The sequence below is a fragment of the Apostichopus japonicus genome, chromosome 12 (assembly GCF_037975245.1).
Source record: "Apostichopus japonicus isolate 1M-3 chromosome 12, ASM3797524v1, whole genome shotgun sequence".
NCBI classification, from domain to species: domain Eukaryota; kingdom Metazoa; phylum Echinodermata; class Holothuroidea; order Aspidochirotida; family Stichopodidae; genus Apostichopus; species Apostichopus japonicus.
The window spans coordinates 32,353,673-32,378,336 of NC_092572.1; the positions used below are offsets into that span (position 1 = coordinate 32,353,673).

General features: G+C 40.8%; 1 protein-coding gene across 10 annotated transcripts in view; it reads left to right on the forward strand.

Moving 5' to 3' along the window:
* The window catches only part of LOC139977734 (uncharacterized), a 475,642-nt gene that overhangs the window by 116,016 nt on the left and 334,962 nt on the right, over window positions 1-24,664 (forward strand). For 7 of the 10 annotated variants that reach the window (XR_011796653.1, XR_011796649.1, XR_011796650.1 and 4 more), the window contains exon 1: window positions 23,885-24,169. The exons of 2 other annotated variants lie outside the window; for them this stretch is intronic. The gene's annotated coding sequence lies outside the window, so the exon portion shown is untranslated. Of the gene's footprint in view, window positions 1-23,883; window positions 24,170-24,664 lie in introns of those variants that run through there. One more of the 10 variants, XM_071987291.1, reaches the window with a different exon arrangement.

Sequence of the window (24,664 nt, forward strand, 5' to 3'; positions counted from 1 at the left end):
GTACCGCACATTCTATTAATCGGTATCGCACGTCCAATTTATCGGAACCGCACTTTCTATTCATCGGTACCGCACATTCGATTAACTATTTCGGTATCGTAAATTCAATTTATCGGTATCGCATATTCGATTTATTGGTATCGCACATTCGATTTATCGGTACAACACATTGGATTTATCGGTACCGCACATTATATTTATCGGTATCGCACATTCGACTTATCGGTGTCGCATAATCGACCTATTGGTACCGAATTTTCGATTAATTGGAACCGTTTATTCGATTTATCGGTATCGCACAATCGATTTATTAGTACCGCACATTCGATTAATCGGTACCGCACAATCGATTGATCAGTACCGCACATTCGATTCATCGGTACCGCACATTCCATTTATCGGTACCGCACATTCCATTTATCGGTATTCGATTCAATTAATCGGTATTCGATTCAATTAATCGGTACCGCATGTTCGATATATCGGTACCGCATTTTCGATTTATCGGTACCGCACAATCGATTGATCGGTACCGCACATTCGATTTATCGGTACTTCACAATCGATTTATCGGTACCGCACAATCGATTGATCAGTACCGCACATTCGATTTATCGGTACTTCACATTCGATTTATCGGTACCGCACAATAGATTGATCAGTACCGCACATTCAATTTATCGGTACCGCACATTCGATTTATCGGTACCTCACAATCAATTTATTTGTACCGCACATTCTATTAATCGGTATCGCACGTCCAATTTATCGGTACCGCACTTTCTATTCATCGGTACCGCACATTTGATTAACTATTTCGGTATCGTAAATTCGATTTATCGGTACCGCACATTCGATTTATCGGTATCGCATATTCGATTTATTGGTATCGCACATTCGATTTATCGGTACAACACATTGGATTTATCGGTACCGCACATTATATTTATCGGTATCGTACATTCGACTTATCGGTGTCGCATAATCGACCTATCGGTACCGAATTTTCGATTAATTGGAACCGTTTATTCGAAATATCGGTACCGCACATTCGATAAACCGGTATCGCATGTTCGATTTATCGGTATCGCACGATTGATTTATCGGTATCGCACGTTCGATTTATCGGTACCGCACATTCGATTTATCGGTACGGCACAATCAATTTATCGGTACCGCACATTCGATTTATCGGTATCGCACATTCGATTTATCGGTATCGCATATTCGATTTATCGTACCGCACTTTCCATTGATCGGTACCGCATAATCGATTTATCGGTAACGCACAATTGATTTATCGGTACCACAATACGAATTAATCGGTCTCGCACATTCGATTTATCGGTACCGCACAATCGATTAATCGGTATCGCACATTCGATTTATCGGTAACGCACAATTGATTTATCGGTACCACAATTCGAATTAATCGGTCTCGCACATTCGATTTATCGGTACCGCACAATCGATTTATCGGTACCGCTTATTCGATAAATCGGTACCGCACAATCGAATAATCGGTACCGCACATTCGATTTATCGGTATCGTTAATTCATTTTTATCGGTATCACGCATTCGATTTATCGGTCCCGCACAGTCGATTTATCGGTACCGCATTTGATTAATCGGTATCGTAAATTCGATTTATCGGTATTGCACTTTCGATTTATCGTTATCGCACATTTGATTTATAGGTACCGCACAATCGATTTATCGGTATTCGATTCGATTAATAGGTATCGCAGGTTCAATTTATCGGTACCGCACTTTCGATTTATCGGAATCGCACAATCGATTTATTTGTACCGCACATTCTATTAATCGGTATCGCACGTTCGATTTATCGGTACCGCACTTCTTTTTATCGGTACCGCACATTCAATTAATCGGTATCGTAAATTCGATTTATCGTAATCGCACATTCGATTTATCGGTATCTCACATTCGATTGATCGGTAACGTAAATTCGATTAATCGGTATCGCACGTTCGATTTATCGGTACCGCATTTTCGATTGATCGGTACCGCACAATCGATTTATCGGTACCGCACAATCGATTTATCGGTACCGCACATTCTATTTATCGGTACCGCACAATCGTTTTATCGGTACCGCATTTGATTTCACGGTATCGTAAATTCAATTTATCGGTACTGCACTTTCGATTTATCGTTATCGCACAATCGATTTATCGGTATTCGATTCGATTAATCGGTATCGCAGGTTCTATTTATCTGTACCGAACCTTTCGATTTATCGGTACCGCACAATCGATTTATCGGTCCCGCACAATCGATATATCGGTACCGCACATTCGATTGATCGGTATCGCACATTCTATTTATAGGTATCGTAAATTTGATTTATCGGTACCGCAAATTTGATTTATCGGTAACGCAGATTCGATTAATCGGTATCGCACGTTCCATTTATCGGTACCGCATTTTCGATTGATCGGTACGGCACAATCGAATTATCGGTACCGCACAATCGATTTATCGGTAACGCACATTCTATTTATCGGTACCGCACAATCGATTTATCGGTACCGCATTTGATTTCACGGTATCGTAAATTCAATTTATCGGTACTGCACTTTCGATTTATCGTTATCGCACATTCTATTTATAGGTACCGCACAATCGATTTATCGGTACCGCACATTCGATTAATCGGTACCGCACTTCTATTTATCGGTACCGCACATTCCATTAATCGGTATCGTAAATTCGATTTATCGTAATCGCACATTCGATTTATCGGTATCGCACATTAGATTTATCGGTAACGCAGATTCGAATAATCGGTATCGCACGTTCGATTTATCGGTACCGCATTTTCAATTGATCGGTACCGCACAATCGATTGATCGGTACCGCACAATCGATTTATCGGTACCGCACATTCTATTTATCGGTACCGCACAATCGATTTATCGGTACCGCACAATCGATTTATCGGTACCGCACAATCGATTTATCGGTATTCGATTCGATTAATCGGTATCGCAGGTTCTATTTATCGGTACCGAACCTTTTGATTTATAGGTATCGCACATTCGATTATCGGTACCGCGCAATCGATTTATCCGTACAGCACTTTCGATTTATCGGTACCGCATATTTGAAATATCGGTATCGTAAATTCAATTTATCGGTATCGCACATTCGATTTATCGATATCGCACATTCGACTTATCGGTACCGCACATTCGATTTATCGGTACCGCATATCTATTAATCGGTATCGAACATTCGATTTATCGGTACCGAACAATCGATTGATCGGTAACGCACATTCGATTTATCGGTACCGCACATTCCATTTATCGGTACCGCACATTCCATTTATCGGTACCGCACATTTCGATTAATCGGTTTCGTATATTCGATTTATCGGTATCGCACATTCGATTAACCGGTATCGCACGTTCGATTTATCGTTACTGCACATTCGATTAATCGGTACCGCACATTCGATTTACCGGTTCCGCACTATCGATATATCGGTACCGCACAATCGATTCATCTGTATCGCACTTTATATTGATCGGTACCGCATAATCGATATATAGGTACAGCACAATGGATTTATCAGTACCGCACATTCGATTAATCGGTTTCGTATATTCGATTTATCGGTATCGCACATTCGATTAACCGGGATCGCACGTTCGATTTATCGGTATCGCACGTTCGATAATCGTTACTGCACATTCGTTTAATCGGTACCGCACATTCGATTTACCGGTTCCGCACTATCGATTTATTAGTACCGTACATTCGATTAATCGGTATCGCACGTTGAATTTATCGGTACTGCACTTTCTATTTATCGGTACCGCACACATTCGATTAATCGATATCGTAAATTCGATTTATCGGTATCGCACATTCGATTAATCGGTATCGCACATTCGATTTATCGGTAACGCACAATTGATTTATCGGTACCACAATACGAATTAATCGGTCTCGCACATTCGATTTATCGGTACCGCACAATCGATTTATCGGTACCGCTTATTCGATAAATCGGTACCGCACAATCGAATAATCGGTACCGCACATTCGATTTATCGGTATCGTTAATTCATTTTTATCGGTATCACGCATTCGATTTATCGGTCCCGCACAGTCGATTTATCGGTACCGCATTTGATTAATCGGTATCGTAAATTCGATTTATCGGTATTGCACTTTCGATTTATCGTTATCGCACATTTGATTTATAGGTACCGCACATTCGATTTATCGGTACCGCACAATCGATTTATCGGTATTCGATTCGATTAATCGGTATCGCAGGTTCTATTATCGGTACCGAACCTTTCGATTTATCGGTACAGCACAATCGATTTATCACTATCGCACATTCGATTAACCGGTTTCGCACGTTCGATTTATCGTTACCGCACATCCCATTTATCGGTACCGCACATTCCATTTATCGGTATCGCAATTCGATTAATCGGTATCGCACATTCGATTTATTGGTCCCGCACAATCGATTTATCGTTACCGCACATTCTATTTATCGTTACCGCACACGATATATAGTTTACGCACATTCGATTTATCGGTCCCGCACAATCGATATATCGGTACCGCACATTCGATTGATCGGTATCGCACATTCTATTCATAGGTATCGTAAATTCGATTTATCGGTACCGCAAATTTGATTTATCGGTATCGCACATTCGATTATCGGTCCCGCACAATCGATTTATCGGTACAACACTTTCGATTTATCGGTACCGCACATTTGAAATATCGGTATCGTAAATTCAATTTATCGGTATCGCACATTCGATTTATCGATATCGCACATTCGACTTATCGGTACCGTACATTCGATTTATCGGTACCGCATATCTATTAATCGGTATCGAACATTCGATTTATCGGTACCGAACAATCGATTGATCGGTACCGCTTATTCGATAAATCGGTACCGCACAATCGAATAATCGGTACCGCACATTCGATTTATCGGTATCGTTAATTCATTTTTATCGGTATCACGCATTCGATTTATCCTTCCCGCACAGTCGATTTATCGGTACCGCATTTGATTAATCGGTATCGTAAATTCGATTTATCGGTATTGCACTTTCGATTTATCGTTATCGCACATTTGATTTATAGGTACCGCACATTCGATTTATCGGTACCGCACAATCGATTTATCGGTATTCGATTCGATTAATCGGTATCGCAGGTTCTATTATCGGTACCGAACCTTTCGATTTATCGGTACAGCACAATCGATTTATCACTATCGCACATTCGATTAACCGGTTTCGCACGTTCGATTTATCGTTACCGCACATCCCATTTATCGGTACCGCACATTCCATTTATCGGTATCGCAATTCGATTAATCGGTATCGCACATTCGATTTATTGGTCCCGCACAATCGATTTATCGTTACCGCACATTCTATTTATCGTTACCGCACACGATATATAGTTTACGCACATTCGATTTATCGGTCCCGCACAATCGATATATCGGTACCGCACATTCGATTGATCGGTATCGCACATTCTATTCATAGGTATCGTAAATTCGATTTATCGGTACCGCAAATTTGATTTATCGGTATCGCACATTCGATTATCGGTCCCGCACAATCGATTTATCGGTACAACACTTTCGATTTATCGGTACCGCACATTTGAAATATCGGTATCGTAAATTCAATTTATCGGTATCGCACATTCGATTTATCGATATCGCACATTCGACTTATCGGTACCGTACATTCGATTTATCGGTACCGCATATCTATTAATCGGTATCGAACATTCGATTTATCGGTACCGAACAATCGATTGATCGGTACCGCTTATTCGATAAATCGGTACCGCACAATCGAATAATCGGTACCGCACATTCGATTTATCGGTATCGTTAATTCATTTTTATCGGTATCACGCATTCGATTTATCCTTCCCGCACAGTCGATTTATCGGTACCGCATTTGATTAATCGGTATCGTAAATTCGATTTATCGGTATTGCACTTTCGATTTATCGTTATCGCACATTTGATTTATAGGTACCGCACATTCGATTTATCGGTATTCGATTCGATTAATAGGTATCGCAGGTTCAATTTATCGGTACCGCACTTTCGATTTATCGGAATCGCACAATCGATTTATTTGTACCGCACATTCTATTAATCGGTATCGCACGTTCGATTTATCGGTACCGCACTTCTTTTTATCGGTACCGCACATTCAATTAATCGGTATCGTAAATTCGATTTATCGTAATCGCACATTCGATTTATCGGTATCTCACATTCGATTGATCGGTAACGTAAATTCGATTAATCGGTATCGCACGTTCGATTTATCGGTACCGCATTTTCGATTGATCGGTACCGCACAATCGATTTATCGGTACCGCACAATCGATTTATCGGTACCGCACATTCTATTTATCGGTACCGCACAATCGTTTTATCGGTACCGCATTTGATTTCACGGTATCGTAAATTCAATTTATCGGTACTGCACTTTCGATTTATCGTTATCGCACAATCGATTTATCGGTATTCGATTCGATTAATCGGTATCGCAGGTTCTATTTATCTGTACCGAACCTTTCGATTTATCGGTACCGCACAATCGATTTATCGGTCCCGCACAATCGATATATCGGTACCGCACATTCGATTGATCGGTATCGCACATTCTATTTATAGGTATCGTAAATTTGATTTATCGGTACCGCAAATTTGATTTATCGGTAACGCAGATTCGATTAATCGGTATCGCACGTTCCATTTATCGGTACCGCATTTTCGATTGATCGGTACGGCACAATCGAATTATCGGTACCGCACAATCGATTTATCGGTAACGCACATTCTATTTATCGGTACCGCACAATCGATTTATCGGTACCGCATTTGATTTCACGGTATCGTAAATTCAATTTATCGGTACTGCACTTTCGATTTATCGTTATCGCACATTCTATTTATAGGTACCGCACAATCGATTTATCGGTACCGCACATTCGATTAATCGGTACCGCACTTCTATTTATCGGTACCGCACATTCCATTAATCGGTATCGTAAATTCGATTTATCGTAATCGCACATTCGATTTATCGGTATCGCACATTAGATTTATCGGTAACGCAGATTCGAATAATCGGTATCGCACGTTCGATTTATCGGTACCGCATTTTCAATTGATCGGTACCGCACAATCGATTGATCGGTACCGCACAATCGATTTATCGGTACCGCACATTCTATTTATCGGTACCGCACAATCGATTTATCGGTACCGCACAATCGATTTATCGGTACCGCACAATCGATTTATCGGTATTCGATTCGATTAATCGGTATCGCAGGTTCTATTTATCGGTACCGAACCTTTTGATTTATAGGTATCGCACATTCGATTATCGGTACCGCGCAATCGATTTATCCGTACAGCACTATCGATTTATCGGTACCGCATATTTGAAATATCGGTATCGTAAATTCAATTTATCGGTATCGCACATTCGATTTATCGATATCGCACATTCGACTTATCGGTACCGCACATTCGATTTATCGGTACCGCATATCTATTAATCGGTATCGAACATTCGATTTATCGGTACCGAACAATCGATTGATCGGTAACGCACATTCGATTTATCGGTACCGCACATTCCATTTATCGGTACCGCACATTCCATTTATCGGTACCGCACATTTCGATTAATCGGTTTCGTATATTCGATTTATCGGTATCGCACATTCGATTAACCGGTATCGCACGTTCGATTTATCGTTACTGCACATTCGATTAATCGGTACCGCACAATCGATTCATCTGTATCGCACTTTATATTGATCGGTACCGCATAATCGATATATAGGTACAGCACAATGGATTTATCAGTACCGCACATTCGATTAATCGGTTTCGTATATTCGATTTATCGGTATCGCACATTCGATTAACCGGGATCGCACGTTCGATTTATCGGTATCGCACGTTCGATAATCGTTACTGCACATTCGTTTAATCGGTACCGCACATTCGATTTACCGGTTCCGCACTATCGATTTATTAGTACCGTACATTCGATTAATCGGTATCGCACGTTGGATTTATCGGTACTGCACTTTCTATTTATCGGTACCGCACACATTCGATTAATCGATATCGTAAATTCGATTTATCGGTATCGCACATTCGATTAATCGGTATCGCACATTCGATTTATCGGTAACGCACAATTGATTTATCGGTACCACAATACGAATTAATCGGTCTCGCACATTCGATTTATCGGTACCGCACAATCGATTTATCGGTACCGCTTATTCGATAAATCGGTACCGCACAATCGAATAATCGGTACCGCACATTCGATTTATCGGTATCGTTAATTCATTTTTATCGGTATCACGCATTCGATTTATCGGTCCCGCACAGTCGATTTATCGGTACCGCATTTGATTAATCGGTATCGTAAATTCGATTTTTCGGTATTGCACTTTCGATTTATCGTTATCGCACATTTGATTTATAGGTACCGCACATTCGATTTATCGGTACCGCACAATCGATTTATCGGTATTCGATTCGATTAATCGGTATCGCAGGTTCTATTATCGGTACCGAACCTTTCGATTTATCGGTACAGCACAATCGATTTATCAGTATCGCACATTCGATTAACCGGTTTCGCACGTTCGATTTATCGTTACCGCACATCCCATTTATCGGTACCGCACATTCCATTTATCGGTATCGCAATTCGATTAATCGGTATCGCACATTCGATTTATTGGTCCCGCACAATCGATTTATCGTTACCGCACATTCTATTTATCGTTACCGCACACGATATATAGTTTACGCACATTCGATTTATCGGTCCCGCACAATCGATATATCGGTACCGCACATTCGATTGATCGGTATCGCACATTCTATTCATAGGTATCGTAAATTCGATTTATCGGTACCGCAAATTTGATTTATCGGTATCGCACATTCGATTATCGGTCCCGCACAATCGATTTATCGGTACAGCACTTTCGATTTATCGGTACCGCACATTTGAAATATCGGTATCGTAAATTCAATTTATCGGTATCGCACATTCGATTTATCGATATCGCACATTCGACTTATCGGTACCGCACATTCGATTTATCGGTACCGCATATCTATTAATCGGTATCGAACATTCGATTTATCGGTACCGAACAATCGATTGATCGGTACCGCTTATTCGATAAATCGGTACCGCACAATCGAATAATCGGTACCGCACATTCGATTTATCGGTATCGTTAATTCATTTTTATCGGTATCACGCATTCGATTTATCCTTCCCGCACAGTCGATTTATCGGTACCGCATTTGATTAATCGGTATCGTAAATTCGATTTATCGGTATTGCACTTTCGATTTATCGTTATCGCACATTTGATTTATAGGTACCGCACATTCGATTTATCGGTATTCGATTCGATTAATAGGTATCGCAGGTTCAATTTTTCGGTACCGCACTTTCGATTTATCGGAATCGCACAATCGTTTTATTTGTACCGCACATTCTATTAATCGGTATCGCACATTCGATTTATCGGTACCGCACTTCTATTTATCGGTACCGCACATTCAATTAATCGGTATCGTCAATTTGATTTATCGTAATCGCACATTCGATTTATCGGTAACGCAGATTCGATTAATCGGTATCGCACGTTCCATTTATCGGTACCCCATTTTCGATTGATCGGTACGGCACAATCGAATTATCGGTACCGCACAATCGATTTCTCGGTACCGCACATTACTTTTATCGGTACCACACAATCGATTTATCGGTACCGCATTTGATTTCACGGTATCGTAAATTCAATTTATCGGTACTGCACTTTCGATTTATCGTCATCGCACATTCGATTTATAGGTACCGCATTTCTATTTATCGGTACCGCACATTCGATTAATCGGTACCGCACTTCTATTTATCGGTACCGCACATTCCATTAATCGGTATCGTAAATTCGATTTATCGTAATCGCACATTCGATTTATCGGTATCGCACATTAGATTTATCGGTAACGCAGATTCGATTGATCGGTATCGCACGTTCGATTTATCGGTACCGCATTTTCGATTGATCGGTACCGCATATTCGATTTATCGGTACCGCACAATCGATTTATCGGTACCGCACATTCTATTTATCGGTACCGCACAATCGATTTATCGGTACCGCATTTGATTTCACGGTATCGTAAATTCAATTTATCGGTACTGCACTTTCGATTTATCGTTATCGCACATTATATTTATCGGTACCGCACATTCGATTTATCGGTACCGCACAATCGATTTATCGGTATTCGATTCGATTAATCGGTATCGCAGGTTCTATTTATCGGTACCGAACCTTTCGATTTATCGGTACCGCACAATCGATTTATCGGTCCCGCACAATCGATTTATCCGTACCGCATTTCATTTATCGGTATCGTAAATTCGAATTATCGGTATTGCACTTTCGATTTATCGTTATCGCACATTCGATTTATCGGTACCGCACATTCGATTTATCGGTAACGCATATTCGATTTATCGGTATTCGATTCAAGTAATCGGATTCGATTCAATTAATCGGTATCGCAGGTTCGATTTATCGGTACCTCACATTCGATTTATAGGTACCGCACAATCGATTGATCAGTATACCGCACATTCGATTTATCGGTACCGCACATTCGATTTATCGGTACCGCACATTCGATTTATCAGTACCGCACATTCGATTTATCGGTACCGCACATTCAATTCATCGGTATTCGATTCAATTAATCGGTATTCGATTCAGTTAATCGGTATCGCAGGTTCGATTTATCAGTACCTCACACATTCGATTTATCGGTACCGCACAATCGATTAATCAGTACCGCACATTCGATTTATCGGTACCGCACATTCGATTTATCGGTACCGCACAATCGATTTATTTGTACCGCATATTATATTAATCGGTATCGCACGTCCAATTTATCGGTACCGCACTTTCGATTTATCGGTACCGCACAATCGATTTATCGGTACCGCTTCTTCGATAAATCGGTACCGCACAATCGAATTATCGGTACCGCACATTCGGTTTATCGGTATCGTTAATTCATTTTTATCGGTATCGCGCATTCGATTTATCGGTATTCGATTCAAGTAATCGGTATTCGATTCAATTAATCGGTATCGCAGGTTCGATTTATCGGTACCTCACATTCGATTTATAGGTACCGCACAATCGATTGATCAGTATACCGCACATTCGATTTATCGGTAACGCACAATCGATTTATCTGTACCGCACATTATATTAATCGGTATCGCACGTCCAATTTATCGGTACCGCACATTCGATTTATCGGTACCTCACATTCCATTTATCGGTACCGCAGATTCGATTAATAGGTATCGCAGGTTCGATTTATCGGTACCACATTTTCGATTGATCGGTACCGCACAATCGATTGATCGGTCTCGCATATTCGATTTATCGGTGCCGCACAATCGATATATCGATACCGCATACGATAAATCTGTACCTCACAATCGAATTATCGGTAGCGCACATTCGATTAATCGGTACCGCACATTCGGTTTATTGGTATCGCACATTCGATTTATCGGTATCGCATGATCGATTTATCGGTATCGCACATTCGATTTATCGGTATTGCAATTTGATTAATCGGTATCGCAGGTTCGATCTATCGGTACCGCGCTTTCGATTTATCGGTATTGCACGTTCGATTTATCGGTATCGTAAATTCGATTTATCGGCACCGCAGATTCTATTAATCGGTATCGCACGTTCGATTTATCGGTACCGCATTTTCGATTGATCGGTACCGCACAATCGATTTATCGGTACAGCACATTCTATTTATCGGTACCGCACAATCGATTTATCGGTACCGCACATTCGATTTATTGGTACCGCATATCGATTAATCGGTATCGTATGTTCGATTGATCGGTACCGCATAATCGATTTATCGGTACAGCACAATCGATTTATCAGCACGGCACATTCGATTTACCTGTATCGCACGTTTGATTTTTCGGTACCGTACATTCGATTTATCGGTATCGTAATTCCATTTATCGGTATCGCATTTTCGATTTATCGTTATCGCACATTCGAGTTATCGGTACCGCACATTCGAAATATCGGTACCGAAAATTCCATTTATCGGTACCGCACATTCGATTTATCGGTACCGCACAATCGATTTATATGTATCGAACTTTCGATTTATCGGTTCCACATATCAATTAATCGGTATCACACCTTCGATATATCGGTACGGCAAAATCGATTTATCGGTATTACACATTCGATAAATCGGTATTGCACTTTCATTTGATCGGTACGGCACAATCGATTTATCGGTATGGCACAATTCATTAATCAGTACCGAACATTCGATTTATCGGTATCGTAAATTCAATTTATCGGTATCGCGCATTCGATTTGTCGGTATCGCACATTCGACTTATCGGTACCGCACATTCGATTTATCGGTACCGCATATCGATTAATCGGTATCGCACATTCGATTTATCGGTACCGCACAATCGATTTATCGGTACCGCACATTCGATTTATCGGTATCGCAGGTTTGATTTATCGCTCTCGCACGTTCGATTAATCGGTACCGCACATCCGATTTATCGGTATCGCGTATTCGATTTATCGGTATCGCACATTCGATTTATCGGTATCGCACATTCTATTTATCGGTATCGCATATTCGATTTATTGGTATCGCACATTCGATTTATCGGTATCCCACATTCGATTTATCGGTAACGCACTTTCATTTGATCGGTACGGCACAATCGAATTATCGGTACCGCACAATGGATTCATCGGTACCGCACATTCGATTTATCGGTACCGCACATTCGATTTAATGGTATCGTAAATTCAATTTATCGGTATCGTACATTCGATTTATCGGTACCGCATATCGATTAATCGGTATCGAACATTCGATTAATCGGTTTCGCACATTCTATTTATCGGTACCGCATATCGATTAATCGGTATCGCACATTCGATTTATCGGTATCGCACTTCCGAATTATCGGTACCGCACTTTCATTTGATCGTTCCGGCACAATCGATTTATTGATACCGCACAATCGATTCATCTTTATCGCACTTTAGATTGATCGGTACCGCATAATCTATATATCGGTACAGCACAATGGATTTATCAGTACCGCACATTCGATTAATCGGTTTCGTAAATTCAATTTATCGGTATCGCACATTCGATTAACCGGTATCGCACGTTCTATTTATCGTTACCGCACATTCGATTTATCGGTACCGCACATTCGATTTATCGGTCCCGCACTATCGATTTATTAGTACCGCACATTCGATTAATCGGTATCGCACGGTCGATTTATCGGTACTGCACTTTCTATTTATCGGTACCGCAAATTCGATTAATCGCTATCGTAAATTCGATTTATCGGTATCGCACATTCGATTGATCGGTCTCGCACATTCGATTTATCGGTACCGCACAATTGATTTATAGGTACCACAATACGAATTAATCGGTCTCGCACATTCGATTTATCGGTACCGCACAATCGATTTATCGGTACCGCTTATTCAATAAATCGGTACCGCACAATCGAATAATCGGTACCGCACATTCGATTGATCGGTATCGTTGATTCATTTTTATCGGTATCGCGCATTCGATTTATCGGTCCCGCACAATCGATTTATCGGTACCGCATTTGATTAATTGGTATCGTAAATTCGATTTATCGGTATTGCACTTTCGATTTATCGTTATCGCACATTCGATTTATCGGTACCGCACATTCGATTTATCGGTACCGCACATTGGACTTACCGGTATTCGATTCGATTAATAGGTATCGCAGGTTCAATTTATCGGTACCGCACATTCGAATTATCGGTTCCGCACAATCGATTTGTCGGTATCGTAAATTCATTTTTATCGGTACCGCACATTCGATTTATCGGTACCGCACGTTCGATTTATCGGTACCGCACATTCGATTTATCGGTACCGCACAATTGATTTATAGGTACCACAATACGAATTAATCGGTCTCGCACATTCGATTTATCGGTACCGCACAATCGATTTATCGGTACCGCTTATTCAATAAATCGGTACCGCACAATCGAATAATCGGTACCGCACATTCGATTTATCGGTATCGTTGATTCATTTTTATCGGTATCGCGCATTCGATTTATCGGTCCCGCACAATCGATTTATCGGTACCGCACATTCGATTTATCGGTACCGCACATTGGACTTACCGGTATTCGATTCGATTAATAGGTATCGCAGGTTCAGTTTATCGGTACCGCACATTCGAATTATCGGTTCCGCACAATCGATTTGTCGGTATCGTAAATTCATTTTTATCGGTATCGCGCATTCGATTTATCGGTCCCGCACAATCGATTTATCGGTACCGCATTTGATTTATCGGTATCGTAAATTCGATTTATCGGTATTGCACTTTCGATTTATCGTCATCGGACATTCGATTTATCGGTACCGCACATTCGATTTATCGGTATTCGATTCGATTAATCGGTATCGTAGGTTCGATTTATCGGTACCGCATTTTCGATTTATCGGTACCGCACAATTGATTGATCGGTACCGCACATTCGATTTTTCGGTACAGCACATTCGATTTATCGGTATCGAACATTTGATTTATTTGTACCGAACAATCGATTTATCGGTACCGCACAATCGATTTATCGGCACCGCACAATCGATTTATTAGTATCGCACATTCAATTAATCGGAATCGCACGTTCGATTTATCAGTACCGCACTTTCTATTTATCGGGCCGCACATTCGATTAATCGTATCGTAAATTCGATTGATCGTTATGGCACATTCGATTTATCGGTATCTCACATTCGATATATCGGTACCGCACATTCGATTAATCGGTATCGCACGTTCGATTTATCGGTACCGCACAATCGATTGATCAGTACCGCACAATCGATTTATCGGTCTCGCACATTCGATTTATCGGTACCGCACAATCGATATATCGGTACCCCATATACTATAAATCGGTACCGCACAATCGAATTATCGGTAGCGCACATTCCATTTATCGGTACCGCACATTCGGTTAATGGGTATCGCACATTCGATTTATCGGTATTGCATGATCGATTTATCGTTATCGCATATTCGATTTATCGGTAACGCACAATCGATTTATCGATATTGCATTTTGATTACTGGGTATCGCAGGCTCGATTTATCGGTACCGCACTTTCGATTTATCGGTACCGCTTATTCGATAAATCGGTACCGCACAATCGAATTATCGGTACCGCACATTCGATTTATCGGAATAGTTAATTCATGTTATCGGTATTGCATTTTCGATTTATCGGTATCGCACATTCGATTTATCGGTACCGCACATTCGATTTATCGGTACCGCACATTTGATATATCGGTATCTCACGTTCGAATTATCGGTACCGCAGAATCGATATATAGGTACCGCATATACAATAAATCGGTACCGCACAATCGATTTATCGGTATCGCACAATCGATTTATCGGTACCGCACAATCGATTTATTTGTACCGCACATCCTATTAATCGGTATCGCACGTCCAATTTATCGGTACCGCACTTTCTATTTATCGGTACCTCACATTCGATTCATCGGTATCGTAAATTCGATTTATCGTTATCGCACATTCGATTTATCGGTATCGCACATTTGATTTATCGGTACCGCAGATTTGATTAATCGGTATCGCACGTTCGATTTATCGGTACCGCATTTTTGATTGATCGGTACCGCACAATCGATTTATCGGTCTCGCACATTCGATTTATCGGTACCGCACAATCGATTTATCGGTACCGCATATTCGATAAATCTGTACCGCACAATCGAATTATCGGTACCGCATATTCGATTTATCGGTATCGTAAATTCATTTTATCGGTATCGTGCATTCGATTTATCGGTCCCGCACATTCGATTTATCGGTACCGCACAGTCGATTTATCGGTACCGCATATTCGATAAATCTGTACCGCACAATCGAATTATCGGTACCGCATATTCGATTTATCGGTATCATAAATTCATTTTTTCGGTATCGCGCATTCGATTTATCGGTCCCGCACAATCGATTTATCGGTACCGCATTTGATTTATCGGTACCGTAAATTCGATTTATCGGTATTGCACTTACGATTTATCGTTATCGCACATTCGATTTATCGGTACCGCACATTCGATGACGGTCCGTTGTAGATCCACCGTCTTGAGTTGTGTTGTAAATTGCAGGTCAAGGGTCATTTCAGTCAGCAGAGGTCAACAATTGAAAGTCTTTTAATTAATATCTGATATCGTAAGGTATCCATGTCTACCATACGCTATATGTAGCGCCAATTTTAAGTACAATAAATCCCGAAGTGAAGGTGATATGTTGTCTTTAAATCCATCATCAACTCTACAAGATATTTTCGATGTTCATTCTTATTTGCATAAACCTCGTATACATTACAACCGTAATGGTTCAGTACAAGAACGGTTATCGTTTTTGCTTTTTGTTGGTTTGTTGGACAGATAATTTGATCTGAGAATGGAGATGAAATTCCCTCAAACTTTAGGATAGCTCCAAAGGTAAAAGTTGGATGAACGTCAATGCTCGAGATGTAATTTCACAAGAACCTGAAGTGGAAAATCCAACCTTCCTGCAGATCGTGTTTGAATAAAATATGACTTTAAGAAATACAAACTCGGTTTTACTTTTTTGTTACGTACTAAAGATTTATTGTATTATACATTATTTGCCCCCCCCCCCCCCTACAAAAAATATGCAATAGACATATAACAATACTTAGTCTCATTTTGAGCAACAAGGACGGTGATGGGGGGGGGGGGTGGAGGTGACTGTATCAATCAATTATAGAAGAACCAAATGTGGAAAAGATAGGGGTGTGGTCAATGTTTGACCGTCTTCTTTCTTCAACGTCCGTCATCCCCTCCATAGCTCTCATCATGCCATCCATACTGGTCCCCGAGCTTCCGTATCATCGTCACCTTCAAATACAAGTTATCGTGACTAGGTATAAGCTGCCCAACAAAACCCAAAAGGGTAATATAATGGAGGTGCTGTAGGCAAGGCTATATGAACACATAATATTTAGTTAAACACCATATGAGAACGCTGAACTGACCTCACTGGAAAACGTCACACAATTTCATTAACGGGATAATGTACTACAAATTTGAATTATTCATTTTAATACAAACAAAATGAGAATATGAATAGATCCATTCCTCTTACTTGTATTTTGTAACCTATTGGAATCAAAAGGGCCTACACGTATCCGTGTAAAGAAACCCACTGAAGTTTTTCATAATTATGCATATCATAAACGCAATTACCATAAACAGTTTATTAACGTATATGATCCGGGGGATAAAGGAATTAAAGGGATTTGTTCATGTTTATGAGAACTACATACTTTAGGGAGTAACCAGTGTGTGACCATAATGTGGTAACCACGAGGTCACTGGTTTGAAACTCATTCTAGCCCAAAGTGGAAAATCATACTCTTTAATTTCTGTTCAAGATTTAATACGTTTACATCATGTCACACCTATATATCTTTTAAGTGGATGTCAATTTTAACTGTCAAATGTCGCATTCAGATTGTCACAGAATTGACGTAGAACAAACTGCACACGTCTACAATCTGGCAGTATACCATACACGGCCAATGAAGGGCACAGGAGGTATACACTTCGACATTTTGAAGTATACTGACCCATCTTGAAAATTTTGCCGCATTTTGTAATAATGTCACGTGGGGTTTATATAACACCGTAAAACCCAATAATGTGGACTAGAATGTTGACGAGGGCAAGAGCCTTACCACGAAGAACATTATTTTCGCAGGCGCCCAACAAGCGATCTGATCAGCCCCCCCCCCCCTCCCCCAACTCCCTTACTTTGATATGGATTTCCACATTACCGACCCGAATATAACTATCGCAAAACGTAACTTAATACTATATATGGCAATTTGTTCATAGAGGGACTGATGGGCAGGGTAGGAGAACGAAGGCCGGGAATTTAGTGATGGGACCGGTCCCAAAAATCTTAACCTGGTTTGCGTCTCAGCGGTTTGGTCGGTCTAGCGGGTATGCGTTCATACGTACTCAATCTAAAACCAAACTCGGTCAATACTATTACATGGGCTTAATATTGGCTATACAGGCCTTCAGTCACGTAACGGTAAGAATGGTTCGTTTAATTAAATTAACCTGCGAACTGATTTGTACATCCAACACCTGCTCTTTCTTTGCTTTGAACCTGCTTCAGGAGGCCGCGGCTATTCATAGACTAGTTAGTAACTGTAATATCATTCAACCCTTATTATTAAATAGTTGAGTCGATGTTATACTACTTACAAGCCAATCAAATATTGTTTGATTCTTTCAAGTATAGAGAGATTCTGTTCATTTTTTTTGGGACCTACCACTAAATTACCGGGAGGGGGGGGGGTCAGTTTATGAGCGTAAGAGTCCCTTCCGCCTCAAACTGACAAAGTAAAACAAATTAACTTACTAATAAATTACAAGGTATTGAGGAGTTTAAGGGACTAAGAATGGTTTTGGTTACAGCTCAATCATCATAATTCTAGAACTTTTGTTTATATTGCACATTAACACAGTGAGTTTTACAGAAAAGATTAGCATGTGACAAAATCTACAATTCTTACAATCGCAGCTGGGGCCTTCGATTATTCATATGCATAAATCTCGTATGCGTATAATCGTACACTGAGAATGACGACCTGAAACTGTTACAATAAAAGTGTAATTTTTCTTTTTAAAGTATTAAGGTGTTTGACATGTCTATTTTGTATGAAAGAGCACAAAAAAAAAAGACAAAAAAGAACAGTGAAGACACTACCATGATAGCATGATAGCATGGAGATATGACACTTTGAAGATATCAAAATTTCTTTGAAAACGACTGGTTTAGACTGACTAACTATGAGGGTGTGACGTCACATCCTAACTTCCTTACCATCTGTGAATATATTTCTTTAAAAATTATTTACATTTTTTAACACATTTGAAAATAATATAATCAAAAATTCTTCAGATGTTTAATCTCAAATACTTCCTTTGACAAATATGAGATCTCATGACATATCTTTTGGTTGAAAGTCATGAAATCTCACAAAATATTTAGAGAAAAAAACAAAGACTTTACAGGAATGTGAGGATATGACATCACAGTTAGTCAGATTTCAGCAGTTTCTACACAATCTGATAAAACTTTACACTTGAATATCTCTGTAACCGAAAAAGATATTTGAACATTTTTTTACCATTGTGTTTCTTTTATTGTACTCTTTCATATAACATAAACATATGTGGCAACTGAACCAATCCTTTAATAACGACTACGTATTTGAGATGCGTTCCCGTTTTATGGTTCGCCATGTGGGACAAATATAACATACTTTGTACCCGTATTAATTCCAATATAGACACGCATATTTTATTAGCTAATCGGAAGGTCGATTTCTATGGTTGTCCTAAATCGTATATTAATTCAAATACATACATGTATTATCAGCTGATTTAATACTTGATATATTCGAATTAATACGCATATATATATTGGAATTATATATATACTCCAATTAGTATGCGTAAAATATATGGTATATTTGTTTCCCCAGTGCCTACCATACCCGTTCGAGCAGCTCCTGCAAGATTAAACTAGTATCGGCCTAACCGAAGAAACAGAGAACCAAAGAGGAGTAGGGTGAGGGAGGAGGGTGGTCAGACCGAGCACCATCCTTCCCTGGGAATCCATTATAAACTGCAGAACCCACCCAGTGACCATGCTACCACCTACGGACATACTGTCCGTGAACAAGGAACTCATTACTTCCATTGTATGGCTATACAATGGATGCTGCCCGTGTGATTTACTGTTACGAAGAGAAAGAGAAACTGCACTATAGCTGGCTTAACATGTCAGCAACCTTAGAATATCGAATACCGTCAAATATTGAAATAGAATAATAAACCACTCAACCTTTGTAACTTTAGTTGTGGAGCTCAGTTGAATATAAATGTGTTATTCATTGTTCTCTCGTAGCGAGTTTAAAGCACAAAGTACTTGTGAGATTGACATTATATGGAATCTATGTAAAAGCCCTGGTGGGATCCAGGGAGAATCCCCAGAGTCGTAGGATTCAAGATATTTCTTGTTCTCTCACTGCACTGCTTGTAGACTTGTAATCTTAAACGCAGAACCATAAGACAGAATATAGACACATTCCAAAGATCGATGTGTTTCATTGAAATAAAATTCAAAGTTCCTGTATGGTCTCAGACGGCGATACCCGGAAGTTGCAGCATTTTGTTTTGGTTTATTTGAGCGTAAAAGAGAGTCCTTCAGAAGACGACCCTGGATTTCTTACAATTTGAATTTCATGTAAAACATGAAAATATTAATAAATTAAACCGTGGATCACCGATAAAGCGTGCTATGCGGTGACGGGTTAAGACGTGATCTCTAGTCCCTTAAATTTCCCTTTTATATGCAATAGATACAGGTTGGTTTTTGCACTTCCAAAATGTTTGCCCCATTAACTGTTTGCTTTTTTCTTGTGTTGAGCCCCCTCCCAACTTTGCAACTGCTGGTGCCGCCACTGCCAGCAAAAACCAAAGATGATTTAAAGAGTAATTCCGGCGACTGTCAGGAAAACGTTGAAATCATTCACAATGGTATAATATAATGTGTGGGTGTCACTTTAATCACAAATTTCTGTTCAAGAGTGCAAAACACAGTACAGGGCAGAGCTGGAACGTGTTCATTAGTTAGCTGAACGCTGCATTGGTTCAAGCCTTCCGTCAGTCTCATCCATATATGAAGAGAAACTGATGAAGAAACTAAATAATATTAAAGAAGATCACACACACCCTTTTAAAAGTCTTATCGTGTTCAACAGATCCGGGATGCTATTACATGTGCCCCATACTAAAACGTCCAGGTTCCGTAATTCTTTCTTACCTGAGGCAATACACTTGTTTAACTCGCATGCAAAGTGATCTGGTGTGTGATCTGTTATACTTGCAGTCTCTGTGCTGCTTTTATTACTGTTCTGGTTCTGCCTATTTAGTTGTTCTCGACAAGGGCGTAGGAACGGGGGGGGGGGCTGGGGGCGCCAGCCCCCCAGTGAAAAACGTGGAGGGGCGGAAGTATCATTCCGCCCCCCCCGGTTCGCAGGTCAGAAAACCCCTTTTTCATTTCCAAATGAGAAAAAAAATCTCATTTGGAGCACCGAATTGCATCTAAGGCCAGGTGAAAATACAAAATTAAGTTTACAAAATGGAGTGGGTGTTGAAGTATGCTATATTGCACCAAATTGCATCTGAGGCCACCTGGAAATGCAAAAAGTTCCAAAGGGGAGAGGGACACCCCCTCCCCTTAAACCCCTCCCCCAGGCCGGCCATCAGTCTTCAGCCCCCCCCCCACTCAAAAGTACCTTCCTACGCCACTGGTTCTCGTAGTTGTTCACTAATAGCTTGTTTATTTTATGGTTCTGTTTGTATTCCCTACTGTCTTATGTTTACTGTCGCAGGGAAATCATTTTCCGTTTTTTGTTTTCTGAAGTGGACAATATAGTTTCTATCTATCTATATATCCATCTATCTATCTAATTCTAGTTCACCACTGACTTCCTGGAATGACACAGTGCATAGTCTACATACTATGTATGGTCATTACCAGTGGCGTCGCCAGGGGGGCAGGGGGCACGTGCCCCCTGGAAAACCTAGTGCCCCCCCGAGTGCCCCCCCCCATCTGAGATTTGGGTTGGTAAAAAATATATATATATATTTTGTTATATTCAACTCCCAACATCTGAGTTGGTTTTTCATAAGGACAAAGAAGCACAGTAATTCGTATTTTCTTCAAATGAGCTGCGAAAAAATGAAAAAGTTTATCCTTGAACGTCGGGTATCGAAGTCGTAACCCGCGCCATCACAACAGGTGTCGATATTTACATTGAATGTGTCAGTGCTCACGCCATACCAGCGTATATACACGTCCGCTTCGCGAGCTACATGACTGTGAGAAGGGAGGGTACTGCGGTATGTTGCCTTGGTCTGAGGTTGACAGGTTAGGAGCTGACGAAATGTGAGAATGTGAGGGTCCGCAGGCACCATACTTGCCTATATTTGTGGACCCATATATTAACCCTGTTGTGTAGGGGGTGCAGAGGTCATTTGAGGCCAGATGCTTGTAGGAACAAATGGCGAATGTTCACACCTGCATACTGAGCCATACTCGATGTGTGATCAAACTTTGGATTGCATGGTGAGATCCCTGATAGGAGCCAATAACGATGCTGGAACCTGTTACATCTTAATAGATAATGGGCGAAAACGAGAAGGACAAGAAAGGAGTCGGGGGTCATTCACACATTAATTCAACAAATGTAGGTTCTATTGATAGGGTTAGGCATAATATCGGCAGCATGTGGTTCATATCCTCTGCAAAATTCTGCGCCTTGTTAAAACTCATTACCTCAAAAATAGCAATTTCTGGAGATATCTTCAAATCGAATTTAGCATCAAAAGTGGCAGCATTTTGCATCTAGCCCATCTTCCGTATGCGAAAATTTTCCAAAGGGGAGGGGGGCAGTGGCGGTGGAACCGGGGGGGGGGCTTGGGGGCTCAGCCCCCCCCCCCCATGAAAAAGTTGAGGGGCAAATGCATGATAAGCCCCCCCAATATTTACCAAGGATCCGAAACGTGCATCTGCCCATTTTTCAATGCATACTTGTCGATCTGTCCGATGCACACGTATGCTATATAGGCGTAATAATTTCAGTAAATGCTGGGGGGACCCTCGGCCCGTCCCCTGGCTATAGACCACATTGTCACCCCAACCGCGTCTTCACGCCCCGTGAAAAGTGGAAGCAGTGAGTGTGAGTACCGGTAAGCGCAACACAACTTCGTCTTAGGCCAATGACTTGCTTCATTTCAGCCAGTTCTCCAACATCCCCTTACTACACTCAAAAACGTCTTTGCGAGTACACTAGTAATACCTACTCTCTTAAAACACCATCGAATATACAAATTACTATGTTTTTACAGACTTTTACGTGCAATCTGAGAAATTACAGGCTTGAGACCTATATTTTAGGGCTAGGTATTTGCAGCATAAAACACTCGGGAAGTGCCGTTTCCGGCCATCTGGGGGTTTGAAAAACCCAAAATTTTCTTATACGCTCCGCGCCAATGTATGGTGGCGCTCCGCTTAGATAGTCTCTACACATTAGCCCTCCTCCCAATAATTTTCCCGTTCCGCCACGCCTGGAGGGGCACCCCTCCCCTTAGACCCCTCACCCAGGACGGCGATCCGTATCCACCTAAGTGCCCCCCATCAAATGCTGGTGCCCCCCCCCCAGACTGAAAAGTCTGGTGACGCCACTGGTCATTACAATACAAGGGAGCTGGTGATACATCCGTCGTGTGGCTACACGATAAATATAATATATCCAATTTACTGTGAAACGTTCTATTAGAAAGGTAGGTTAAACAGGAAAGGAAAAACTACTCTAGTAGCTGACTTCAATAACATATCAGAAATCTTCTAGTTTCGATCAGTATGTATACGTGCATAGCACAAAAGACAATCAACCTTTGAACCGTGGAGCTCGATGCACAGTCGCGTACGTGTTTACAGTGGGCGTTGTTTATCAGTCACGCGATCAGTATTGATATGTACAGTGCGGTTCAGTGTAATAATCGGCTTTCATATTGCCACTCTCACAGCTCATTTCTATTTATCGTATTTCCACAACGTCGTTCTTACTACATTGGGGTAACTTTCTCCTCTTCGGGTTACATCAAGGTACTCTTCGTGATAATTTTCAGCTCGGGTGTGTTTTAGGTTGACGAAGAAGGATTCAAAGGATCCTTGATTCACACGGCAACATCACACAAGTGAATTAGAGCGGCTTTCAATGTAAGTGTTACCCTTTCTGTGTGTATAACAGCTCTACACAGTTATTAGTATTATATTTGTCAATGGCTATGGTTTAGAAGGTAGCGTTATGGGGTACTCCGGTAGCGGGTATACTGTGACACATAAGTTTAACGAGAAAGGTAGTCTATCGTGTTAATTAACAGAGACCACCATCTTCATACACTGCTTCTAACGCTAGATATAGTCAGGCGCGTAGCCAGGAATTTGCCAAGGGAGGGGCGAAACTGTAAATTCGGCATTGCAAACTATCTAAGCGTAGCGCCACCATGAGTTGGCGGGAAGCGTACAAGAAAATTTTGGCTGAAAATGCATCCCAGATCGCTGGAAATGGCACTTCCCAGGCCTTGTAAGTTGCATCTTAGCATTTTCTCTGTTGAAAATACTAGCGATATCATAAAAACATTAAAAATTTTCTTTAAAAATATGCTCAAGGGGGGGGGGGCGGCTGCCCCCTTCGCCCCCCCTGGCTACGCG